A 12,597-nucleotide genomic window follows, 5' to 3' on the forward strand; every position below is an offset into this window, starting at 1 on the left:
TATCCTGAAATGCAGTGGGAAGTGCTGAGGCTGCAGGTGCTAATATGTACCACCATCTCCTCTCCCCTGCCCCCGAAGCTGACCACCCATATCTTAGGCACACAGGCTGGTACAAACGCCTCTGATTGTTTAGTTTCCGTCCCTTTACATACTACTTTATTGCTACATGTGTCAGATTCCCCAAGCTTCTGTGTTCCTTCTTTGAAAAGGGCAGTTTCTTGTGATTGGGCTGGGTGGATGAATGAACTTACTTGTCTAGGTTGAGTCTAGATAACTGCTATCAGTCTTCAGATTACACAGGGACCTTTTTTCTCCAAATGAACAAAACATTAAGACTGAAATTTACTTAGGTAAAGGTTTGCCATCACTTCATGGCAAATAGACGGGGAAACAATGGAAACAGTGAGAGACTATATTGGGGGACTCCAAAATAACTGTAGATGGTGACTGCAGCCATCTTGGCTTGCTCCTTGGAAGAAAAGATATGACCAACCTAGACAGGATATTAAAAGCAGAGACATGACTTTGCCAACAAAGGTCAGTCTAGTCAAAGCTATGGTTTTTCCAATAGTCACGTATGGATGTGAGAGTTGGACTCATAAAGAAAGCTGAGCACCAAAGAACTGATGGTTTTGAACTGTGGTGTTGGAGAAGACTCTTGAGAATCCCTTGGAGTGCAAGGAGATCCAACCAATCAATCTTAAAGGAAATCAGTCCTGAATATTCATTGGAAGACTTATGCTGAAGCTGAAACTCCAGTTCATTGGCCACCTGATGTGAAGAACTGACTCACTGGAAAAGACCCTGATGCTGGGAGTAAGATTGAAAGCAGGAGGAGAGGGGGATGACAGAGGATGAGATGGCTGGATGGCATCACTGACGCAATGGACATGAGTTTGAGTAAGCTCTGGGAGTTGGTGATGGACAGGGAAGCCTGGCGTGCTTCAGTCCATGGGGTCTCAAAGAGTTGGATACAACTGAGTGGCTGAACTGAACTGAAAGATTTAGAGTGTCCAAAATGTCCAAATATAGTTCTTCCCCTTTGACATTCCATAAGTCAGAGTAGGCCTTAAATTGGAAACTTTTTTGAGAGATAGTACATTGGCTTACATCCACATGAAGAAAGATACAACCAATTAACATTTGACCCTTGATGCAAGCAAGTTACTGTTACTGAGAGGTGGAGACAGCCATAGGCACCTGGGTGGTAATGACGTAGAGACTCAAGAAGGACCAAGAAAACACTACTGGTAGGTTTTACTGGCTCAGTCATCTTGTTTAGTGCAGCCCCATTTTAAAAACTTTCCAAATAGACTTTTAAAACAATCAGATGTTTTGACTGATTTGCATGTAATGAAGCAGAATTCTGGACATGTGTCTGGATTCCTCAATTCCAGTGGACCCAATTTAGGAGTTCAGCTTCTGTAGCATTGGCACCAGGGTTGGAACACTTGCTTCCTCTGTCAAATGATCCTATTTAGGTGTTCAGTTAAAGGGATCATTTATTAGCAGTGTGTTATCTGGACCAGCAACATATCTGCATCAAGTTCACTTAAGTGCTAAACTTTCTTTCATTCTCATTCCTTAATAAGGCTATGAGGGTGTTTCTTTCGTTCAGAACTCTCCTTATGTTAGATTTCTGGTCGTCAAAGGTGATATAAAAAATCCGGAGCCAAGTTGCCATTCTATTTTCTTTCCAATTTCCTTTTAAAAAAGGAAGATTGCACTGTGAACTTCATTCAAGCGTAAATGTCAATGTTGATAATTGGGATATAATTATATGGGGGTAAAGCTAGATACTGCCATAGAAAAAACACTAAACATATGACTCTCCTTTTTCTTCTAAATGTGTATGTCCTCCGTATTTCCCTCTGATTTCTGCCCAAGGATGCCTTCTCTACTCTTTTCCAGACACCAAAACACAAGGAGACTATCCAGACCTGAGGCTGTCTCAAGTGATATCCATCAGGCTCATTGTCCCTGCACTGTGCTGGGGTGTCTAAGCCACAGGTAATCCTGAAATGGGAATCAAATGGAGAAAATGACTAATCCCAGTGCTGTGGGCTATAGCAGAACAAATTCCTAGAGTATGGCTGGCGTCACTCTTGTAAGAGCTGTCAGAGGGGCAAGGCTGTTCGTGGAGTTTGCGTGTTGACCAACTTCTTCCTGAATAATAATATAGTCTTCTCTCCAAGGTCATTCTAGCAGAGTGTGTTTCTCTGAATAACTATGAATTGAATTTATGGCTTCCTAGTTTAAAAAGTATGCTTTGAAATTTCTACCTCCTCCCTTTGTCAACAGATTTGTAGTTTCACTGTATAGGTTCCCCTTACTATACCAACAATGCTTCTGACACAGCTTTCAAAAAAGGCTGTAGTGGTTCACCTGTCCACCAGCAAGGGATGAACTCCCAGCAAGGGAATTAATGCCGAGGAGCTTAATTCCAAATGCTGTTCATAAAGCATAGCTAGGCTTGGTCAAAACCAGGAACTCTGTTTTTCATCTGGCATTTCCTGACTGTCCCAACAATAAGATGAAGCTGGGGTAATCATTTGTTTCCCTACACTGTCGGATCCTTAGGTATAATAATAATAAGGGACAGAGTCATGGGTACATTTGGTAGATTCTTTGAAAAAAGATTCTTATTTGCAGAACACATCATTTCGACTGAAACAAGAGGTCTTTGTTTGAAACGTGGGGTGAGGAGTATTATATTGGTGAGTTTTGTCCTTCAAGAGCAAGAGAAGATGGGCGAGAATGGAGGGAAAGGAACAGAAGAACTGGGGATTCCCAGCAACACAGAGACTTGAGGGAAATAGCATAGAGGTTTAGTAAGAAAAATGTGGCTCTCACAGACGGTAGGAAGTGGTTACTCCTTTTGGTATGACCAACACATGTAGAGCATTACATTGTTTTTATTCCCTGGCTTAAGAATGATCCTCTTACTAAGTTTACTGGTTTCTTCCTATCCAAGACAACTTCCTTTTCCCAGAATCTTAACTGAGATGATAAAGAATCAAATGAAATCAAGAGCAGATGCTTCATAAATCCTATTGTGTAATATGCAAGTACCATCCAGTAGGAAAGAACTCACTAGGAACCAGGAAATGGAGAAGAGGTAAAGACAGCCTTCAGCAGTTAGAGATAACTGGACTCGAACCCTGTTTTAAGGTCTTCTGGAATGTTTGTTCTGTGCCAGCCTGTGTTAGGCTCATGAGGTGCAAGGATGACTGAGTAGGGCCTTTCCTATTGAGGAATCACTCATCATTCATTGGTTAATTGTGGATTAAGGAAGCTCATAGAGCTTCTTCTTCTTCTTGAATGCCCCTTGCTGGCTCCCAACATGTGACCCTCATCTGTGACTATTTTTCATTCCTTGAGACTGTTTTAGATTGTCAGAGAAAGGGTGAGTTCATCCCTTGCTGGTGGACATGTGAACTACTACAGCCTTTTTTGAAAGCTGTCTGGAAACATTTATTAAAGTAAAAAATATGAATTCTTTTTGAGCCAGCAGTCCCAGTCCTGGGAATCCATTCTATAAAAACAAAGCCAGTATGAACTTATGAACAAGATGTGGCAACAAGATCCAGGAACAAAGTGGTGGCCACTAAGAGTGGGATGGCTAAGTAAACTGGGGTAGATATGTAAATGGAATATTATTTTGAAGCCGTGAAATATAACAGATTATGGCTCTGCCATTTGGCGCAGAAGGTTTCCCTTGACCTCCTTTTTGTAAGGCAGACAGGAATCTCTATATGCATGTACATAAAGATATTTAAGTGAACAGGGAGAAAATATGGAGGGATATGCCCTGGGTGGTTACTATTGGTCACTTGTAGATGGGTGGTGTAGGTGAATCAACAATGGGATAAAGCAAGAGAGAAAGGAAAAGATTTTGTTGTTGTTGTTGTGTTGAATGACTTGTGGGAATTCTCTGGGACTGAACCCAGGCCCTTCGCAGTGAAAGCTCAGTGTCCTGACCACTGGACCTCCAGGGAAAGATATTTTTAAAAGACTGGACTGAGAATGATTTGACTCAACACAGTGCTAACTAAGATAAAGTCCTGTCATACTGTTAGGGGAAGCACATGGACTGAAGCCGCCCACCCTGGCCAGGCCCTTTCGTAACCATTTACATGAGTTGCTTTATGACAGGAGATCCTGGTAAGGGAATACAGAACTAATAAGCCACCACCAACCGGAAGAGTTCGGGAAAGGTCGAAAGGAGACACCGCGTGTCTGTCCACTTCCCAGAATCCCTCTCGCTAGCATCCGTTTTGGCTGAGCCATGCGTGCACCACCAGGAAAGACTCTGAAGTAGAATGATTGGCCAAAGACCACCCAGAAACTAATCCCATCACCATAAAACCCGAGACTGCGAGCCATGTGGCGGAGCAGTTCTCCTGGGTTCCCTCACCCTACTGCTCTCCACCCGGGTGCCCTTTCCCAATAAAGTCTCTTGTTTTGTCAGCACGTGTCTCCTCAGACAATTCTTTTCCGAGTGTTAGACAAGGGCCCACTCCTGGGGCCCTGAAGGGAGGCCTCCCCCTTCCTACAACAATATGTCTACTCCCCCCCGCAAAACCAAACATCAAAACCAAAAAAAAAAAAAAAACACACAAAAACCCTGATTCTTATAGAGCCTTTACATCCAATTACCAATTTATAGGCAATATAGAGAAAAGAGGAAACAGTCAAACTATATCCGGGGGGCTATAATCAATAAACCAATGATGGACTCCTAAGGGCAAACAACTTGATTTATTCAATAAAAATAAATCACACATGAAACAATGGAGAAGGAATCTACTGATGAAAGGAGATTTAAAAGATATAACCATCTGTAGTATGCAGGCCTTATTTGTATCCTGAAGGAACACAGTTTAAAACAACAATAAATCCATTTATGGCAATTTTTATGGACCAGTTGGAAATTTAAATAATGGATAGTTGATTATGGTAAATAGTTTTTATTAATTTTGCAGATATGGTATGGTATTAGAGTTATCAATAAAGGAGCCCATATCATTTATGTTAATTACTGAATTTTAATGGATGAAATAATATGATATCTGGGAGTTGTTTCAAAATACCATGGAAGGAGTGAATGAGGGTGTGGCCGGGCCAGTAGTTGTAAGTTGATGGTGGAGTGAGTGATGGGCACGTGGGCCTTCAGGACACTACTTTGTCTACTTTTATGTATGTTTGAAATATCCCTTTATAAAAAGTTGAAAACATGATATAACCACGTTTTGTTATTTATATAGAGTTTTTTGGCAAATTTTTAAATTAAGAAAATTAAAAAGCAAGACTTACTTTGAGATATATAACATATCTCTTTTATCAGTGTTTCCATGAATTAAAGTTCAAAACTGAAATAAAGCATTGCAGAAAACAGGACCATACTGAGATTAGCTTCTGGTCTTATAACCTGTGCCTGAGATGAATATCTTGTTAAGAACAGACTGCCCACCTATTGGAAAGCATAGTTTAGTTGTAGGCTTTTTACATTCTAAATGTGATTTCAAATTTTCTCTGCTCCTTTGTCATAATGTTAAAAAGTAAGATACCTCATTACTATTTTACAAAATGCATCAAAAGCTTTCCCTATAATGGAATTGAGCCTGTATTTGCTAGCCAACAGCACCCAATGTCAATTCAAATGTTTTTGATATTAATCAAGGAAATCAATCTGGCCTCATGTATTTCTTATCCAAAATGCTTTCCCAGCTGTTATGGGAAATACAAATATTAATAATATGGAACACAAACTTGACCATCAACAAGTTTGCGATGTCTGGAACAATCATTGTTTTTAAACATAAATATCTTTATCATCTAGATGCATTTGGATTCATTTAGTTTGCAATATATATTGACACCATTACATTGACTGAAATCTGTGAAATGTTTGCTAGCCTTTCTGCTTTTCTGAATATAATGTTCATGTCCCGCTTGAATGCAATGAAGTAAACCTGGCATTTTGATGGTTGCTTATTTTAAAATGTGAATTATTAGCTTGAAAGCAAACTGCTGATAAACTAACTGGAATTCAAAGCATCACGTGATGGGAATGGCAATATTGTTAATGAAGCCGACCTGCTTATGCAGAGCCTGTAGTGATTAGGACTAATGTGTTTAGGACTCTGGGCTTCCTCTGCAGTGGGCATGGTTTTGATCCCTGGTTGTGGACCTAAGAGCCCATATGCCTTGACAGGGCCAAAAAAAAAAAAAAAAAAAAGTGAAAGCTTATAGTCTTTAAATCTTTTCTGAGCACTGATGCTGCTCTGGGCATGTGCTCGGCTTTCTAGGTTCCCTGGTACCCTTAGGAGTTTTCCAAAGCCTTTATTCCCCAGAATCTCACTACACAGCCTTTTTTTCCTTTTATCATGTTTATTGCTTCCCTCAACTGTTGATTTTCATCCCAGGTGGCAGCAGCTTGTTCCTTTGGCTGCCAGTACTTTTGAGGAACATCCTTTACCCTGAGGGCATTGCAAGACAGGTGAAACAAAGGCAAGCTCCTTGTGGTGGTTCTTCAGGGAACTCACAGACACATCAAAACAAGTGTGAATCCTTGGGAACAAGGTTTTTTCTACTCTCTCCAATATCATGCATTCATACTTGGAATTCAAATTGCCATCTTGAAGAATACCATGTGTGAGGGGGTAAAGCTAAGTTAAAATGTTACAGATTCTCTTATCATGTTTTAGTGGCCTTCTTCTGCTTAAATGTTTAGTGGGTTACTGTAAAGCTTTGCTTATCTTCCAGTGTTCCAATAAGGTTGATCCTTACAGGACCCTTACTCTCTACTCCTCTGACCCCCGACTAAATGAGTAAATGTTTAAAAATGAAAATTAGATCCCATTATTCCTTTACTGGGCCAGAACTCATGAATGTGGTTTTCAAGGTCCTGCACGATCAACCTTCCCCTACCCATCCAGCCACAGGCCACACCACTCTCTCCCTTTCTTAGGCCAGCCTCTCCAAAGCCTCAGTCTAAGTTAAATCCCTCTTCTCAAAAACTTCTTGAACATTTTCTTAATAGACTTTATGAAATTTGTCATCATTTCCATGGTTACTTGTATAATTATTTATTTATTATTGGTTCTCCTTTGGATTATAAATTTCATGAGACTGTTGCAGGAAGGCAGACCCCTTCCAGGGCCCGAAACTGGGCTCTTGTCTAACACTCAGAAATGAATTGTCCGAGGAGACACATGTGCTGACAAAGCAAGAGATTTTATTGGGAAAGGGCACCCGGGTGGAGAGCAGTAGGGTAAGGGGAACCCAGGAGAACAGCTGTGCCGTGTAGCTCGCAGTCTCGAGTTTTATGGTGATGGGGTTAGTTTCTGGGTGGTCTTTGGCCAATCATTCTAATTCAGTCTTTCCTGGTGGCACACACATCGCTTAGCCATGATGGATGCTAGCGAGAGGGATTCTGGGAAGTGTACGGACACGCGATGTTTCCTTTCGACCTTTCCCGAACTCTTCCGGTTGGTGGTGGCTTATTAGTTCCGTATTCCTTATCAGGATCTCCTGTCATAAAACAACTCATGCAAATGGTTACTATGGTGCCTGGCCAGGGTGGGCGGTTTCAATCAGTGTGCTTCCCCTGACAAGACTATGTCTATTTTGCTGGTCATCTCTATCCATAATGCCTATCATGATACTGAGCTAATAGTCAATGATAAATGAATATTTGTTGAGTTAATAAATGAAAGAAAAAGCAGACTTGGGATCAGAAGCAGTCCATTGTGATTTTTCCCAGGGGGCAACAGCATTAAGTGTTTCCTGGGCACCTGTCTACACGCTAGCAATGGGAGCAAACTCTCCTTTTCCCCTGTTCTTTGCCCCCTTATATGTGTCAGGAGTATGATCCAGTTTGTTCAAGGACTGCTCTGGGATGGAGGAACTGAATGCCAAGATGAGCCAGGGGCAAGAGCAGAATTTTTATGTTCAAGATGAACTAGGAATTACCAATGAAGGAGGAGAGAAGCTAAACCCATTAGATTAAAAAAAAAGATTTCTATTATTAAAGTATTTACAGTTGAAGTTGATTTACAATGTTGGGTTAATCACAGCAAAGTGATTCAGTTCTATTTATACACACACACATATATATGTATATGTAGGTATATATATATGTGTGTGTGTGTGTGTATGTATGTATGTATATATATATATTCTTTTACAGATTCTTTCCCCTTATAGGCTATTACAAAATAGTATAGTTCCCTATGCTATATAGTAGGTCCTTGTTGGCCACCTTACACACTGCTATACTCAGTAGTGTGTGTGTTAATCTCAAACTCCTAATTTATCCTTTCCCCCATCTTTCCTCTTTGAAGTTCAAAAGGCCATTAGTTTATGAAGACATATTTCTCATCAATGTTATGATGATATAAATAAAACAAAAATGAGGGCAAAAGACATTGGAGTTATGGTAAAATCTAACAGCTGTGTCAAAAAACACATCTGCAGGCCCTTCCAAGGGGAAATTTAAAAATGTGAATCCAGTGGAGTGTGAAGAAAAGAGGAAGCAGGTTCTCACTGTTGGGAGTTAAAAGTAGTTAAGGGGCTTAAAGATTTGAAGGTGAAAATTGAGAGGCAACATTGGAAATTATGAAGAAAGATATATACTTTAAGATTGCTGTGAATTTTAGCCTGATTATAAAAGTTAAATATGAATGTTATGAAACTTAGGATATTGTAGGAGAAACAAATGGAGTTTCATGCTTGGAAAGGGTGTAGGTGTTTTTAATCATTGTTTAGTTGTTGTTAGTTGCTAAGTCACATCTGACTCTTTGCTTCCCCATGGGCTGTAGCCCACCAGGCTCCTCCACGGGATTTCCTGGCAAGAATACTGGAGTGGGTTGCCATTTCTATACATTATCTTTTTATTGAAATACCAGTCCGATCACACATGACCCAAGAATATTCAAATAATAAACCAAATATAATCAGATGTTAAAGATCAGTCCTTAAACATTGTAGCCAATCGTGCCAGGCTTACCTGTGATTTCACTTATATAAAGCCATGGCCATACCTCACTAGCCACTGCACTATTTGGCACAGTCTTCTTAACTGTGAGCTATTTGCAGCGACCAGTTTGAGCACTGCTGATGATTTTTTTCAGGTTCGAAGTAGTTGTAGAAGTCTCAGCAGAGGTTGGAGAAGCCAGCTTCATCGTAAGGTCTGAGGCCAAGATGTGGCTAACCCAGGCTTTGAGTAAGTCATAGCACCATTTATTAGCACTAGAGCCTTCTCAGTGAGATTATGGACAAACTGTCACCTTTAACAGTTGACTGAATTAGGTATAGGTAGTTTACAAGGCTGATAGGAATAAGGGGATCCAGGAAGCAGGAGTGTGGAGGAGAGCAGAGCTTAATGTTTTGCCAGTGTATCTGAGCTGGCAGTGACACGTCAGGAATAGGGCTGAGGGAGGAGAGGGAAGTCAGTAATCATTTAGGTGGGGGCTCACTCAGAGAGGCCATGAGACGTTGTTGGAATGAAGATTTGAGGTGAATCATTGCAGAGTCACTTAGTTGGGCTGTCTCTTCCTCTTTTTTTTCCTTCTTATTTTCTTGTGCCATTTTCTGAATTCCCTCTGATCAAATCTTCAGAATGTATAAAATGGTATACCTGTGTCTATGTGTATTTGCCTATATCTCCTTGAGAAATAATAATGCAATTTAATTTCTGGAGCTCTCTAGGAATGTAAGAGGATCTGTTAGCTTGTGTCCAGCTGGATGTGAAAGAATATCCTGGTAGTAGTGGCTTAAATAATAAGAGCAATGATGTCACAGTACATGAAATCTGGAGGTATTTGGTTCCAGGGTTGGTTCAGTGGTTCAATTATGTCATCAAAGCCCAGACTCTTTATCTCTCCACCCTGTTGTCCCAGCATGTGACTCTTCATTTTTTTAAAAGTATGTCATGTATCTCATGATCACCAGATATAATTTCTTAAGTTCTGACTTAGAGGCAAAAGCTCCAACTTAGAATATGATAGATACATTGTGAGATTTGTTTCTGCTTGGTATACATGTGTGTAGGCACACACACATACATTCATTTATACCAAAAATAAAGACTTAAAGAGCAGTCCATGGAGGGGTGGTGGTGGAAACAACTAGTGACTGTCCTTAGAATATGCCCGTAAGGAACATGTGAAATCTTGAAATGAATTCCTGAGAATGCAAGCAATCACCCTTCCACGCCCAATAAAGAAGTATGTGCACGCTCAGTCACATCTGACTCTTTGCAAGCCCATGGACTATAGCCTGCCAGGCTCCTCTGTCCATGGGATTTCCCAGGCAAGAATACTGGAGTGGGTTGCCACTTCCTTCTCCAGGGGACCTTCCCAATCCAGGGATCGAACCCACGTCTCCTGCACCTGCAGGCGGAATCTTTACAACTGAGCCACGTGGGGATCCCGATAAAGAAGTTCATGCTCAATCATTTCAGTTGTGTCCATCTCATTGTGACCCCAGGTACTGTAGCCCACAAGGCTCTTCTGTCCATGGGATTCTCCTAGCAAGAATACTGGAGTGGGATGCCATTTCCCAGTCCAGGGGACAAAGAAATGAGGACGTGGCACACCAGCAAGTATGGGGTGGGCTGTGGTTTAAAGAGAAGGACACCTGACTACAGCCCAGGATAGAAGAGGGCTCTGGGAGCCCAGGATGGGCTCTGACATACGGTCTGCTGAAACCCTTGGGCTGGATGAGAAGACAGTCCCTACAGTGATGGCAGCTGACTCGACTTCTCCGTCAGAGTTGGCTACAAGTTGAACTTGGCTGCAAGTCTTCTATTTGGCCACATCTCAGTTTGAGGTTTGATGATCATGACCAGGGGCCCCTAGTTAATCACTCTTCATCATTTCTGTTTAAAATTGTGACATTCATAGTTCCAGAGAATAGCAAGGAGAGATAAGAAAGACTTCCTCAGCGATCAATGCAAAGAAATAGAGGAAAACAACAGAATGGGAAGGACTAGAGATCTCTTCAAGAAAATTAGAGATACCAAGGGAACATTTCATGCAAAGATGGGCTCGATAAAGAACAGAAATGGTATGGACCTAACAGAAGCAGAAGATATTAAGAAGAGGTGGCAAGAATACACAGAAGAACTGTACAAAAAAGATCTTCATGACCAAGATAATAATGATGGTGTGATCACTCACCTAGAGCCAGACATCTTGGAATGTGAAGTCAAGTGGGCCTTAGAAAGCATCACTATGAACAAAGCTAGTGGAGGTGATGGAATTCCAGTTGAGCTCTTTCAAATCCTGAAAGATGATGCTATGAAAGTGCTGCACTCAATATGCCAGCAAATTTGGAAAACTCAGCAGTGGCCACAGGACTGGAAAAGGTCAGTTTTCATTCCAGTTCCAAAGAAAGGCAATGACAAAGAATGCTCAAACTACCACACAATTGCACTCATCTCACATGCTAGTAAAGTAATGCTCAAAATTCTCCAAGCCAGGCTTCAGCAATACATGAACCGTGAACTTCCTGATGTTCAAGCTGGTTTTAGAAAAGGCAGAGGAACCAGAGATCAAATTGCCAACATCTGCTGGATCATGGAAAAAGCAAGAGAGTTCCAGAAAAACATCTATTTCTGCTTTATTGACTATGCCAAAGCCTTTGACTGTGTGGATCACAATAGACTGTTGAAAATTCTGAAAGAGATGGGAATACAGACCACCTGACCTGCCTCTTGAGAAATCTGTATGCAGGTCAGGAAGCAACAGTTAGAACTGGACATGGAACAACAGACTGGTTCCAAATAGGAAAAGGTGTACATCAAGGCTGTATATTGTCATCCTGCTTATTTAACTTATATGCAGAGTACATCATATATGCAGAGTACATACTTATATGCAGAGAAACACTGGGCTGGAAGAAGCACAAGCTGGAATCGAGATTGCCGGGAGAAACCTCAATAACCTCAGATATGCAGATGACACCACCCTTATGGCAGAAAGTGAAAAGTGAAAGTGAAAGTGAAGTCATGTCTGACTCTTTGTGACCCCATGGACTGTAACCTATCAGGCTCCTCCATCCATGGGATTCTCCAGGCAAGAATACTGGAGTGGGTTGCCATTTCCTTCTCCAGGCGATCTTTCCCAAGCCAGGGATTGAACCTGGGTCTCCCACCTTGCAGGTAGATGCTTTAACCTCTGAGCCACCAGGGAAGCCCATGGCAGAAAGTGAAGAGGAACTAAAAAGCCTCTTGATGAAAGTGAAAGAGGAGACTGAAAAAGTTGGCCTAAAGCTCAACATTCAGAAAACTAACATCATGACACCTGGTCCCATCACTTCATGGCAAATAGATGGGGAAACAGGAAACAGTGGCTGACTTTATTTTTGGGGGCTCCAAAATCACTGCAGATGGTGATTGCAGCCTTGAAATTAAAAGACGCCTTCTCCTTGGAAGGAAAGTTATGACCAACCTAGACAGCATATTCAAAAGCAGAGACGTTACTTTGCCAACAAAGGTCTATCTAGTCAAGGCTATGGTGTTTCCAGTGGTCACGTATGGTTGTGAGAGTTGGACTATGAAGAAAGCTGAGTGCCAAAGAATTGATGCTT

This window comes from Ovis aries, chromosome 2 (assembly GCF_016772045.2).
Source record: "Ovis aries strain OAR_USU_Benz2616 breed Rambouillet chromosome 2, ARS-UI_Ramb_v3.0, whole genome shotgun sequence".
Taxonomy (NCBI): domain Eukaryota; kingdom Metazoa; phylum Chordata; class Mammalia; order Artiodactyla; family Bovidae; genus Ovis; species Ovis aries.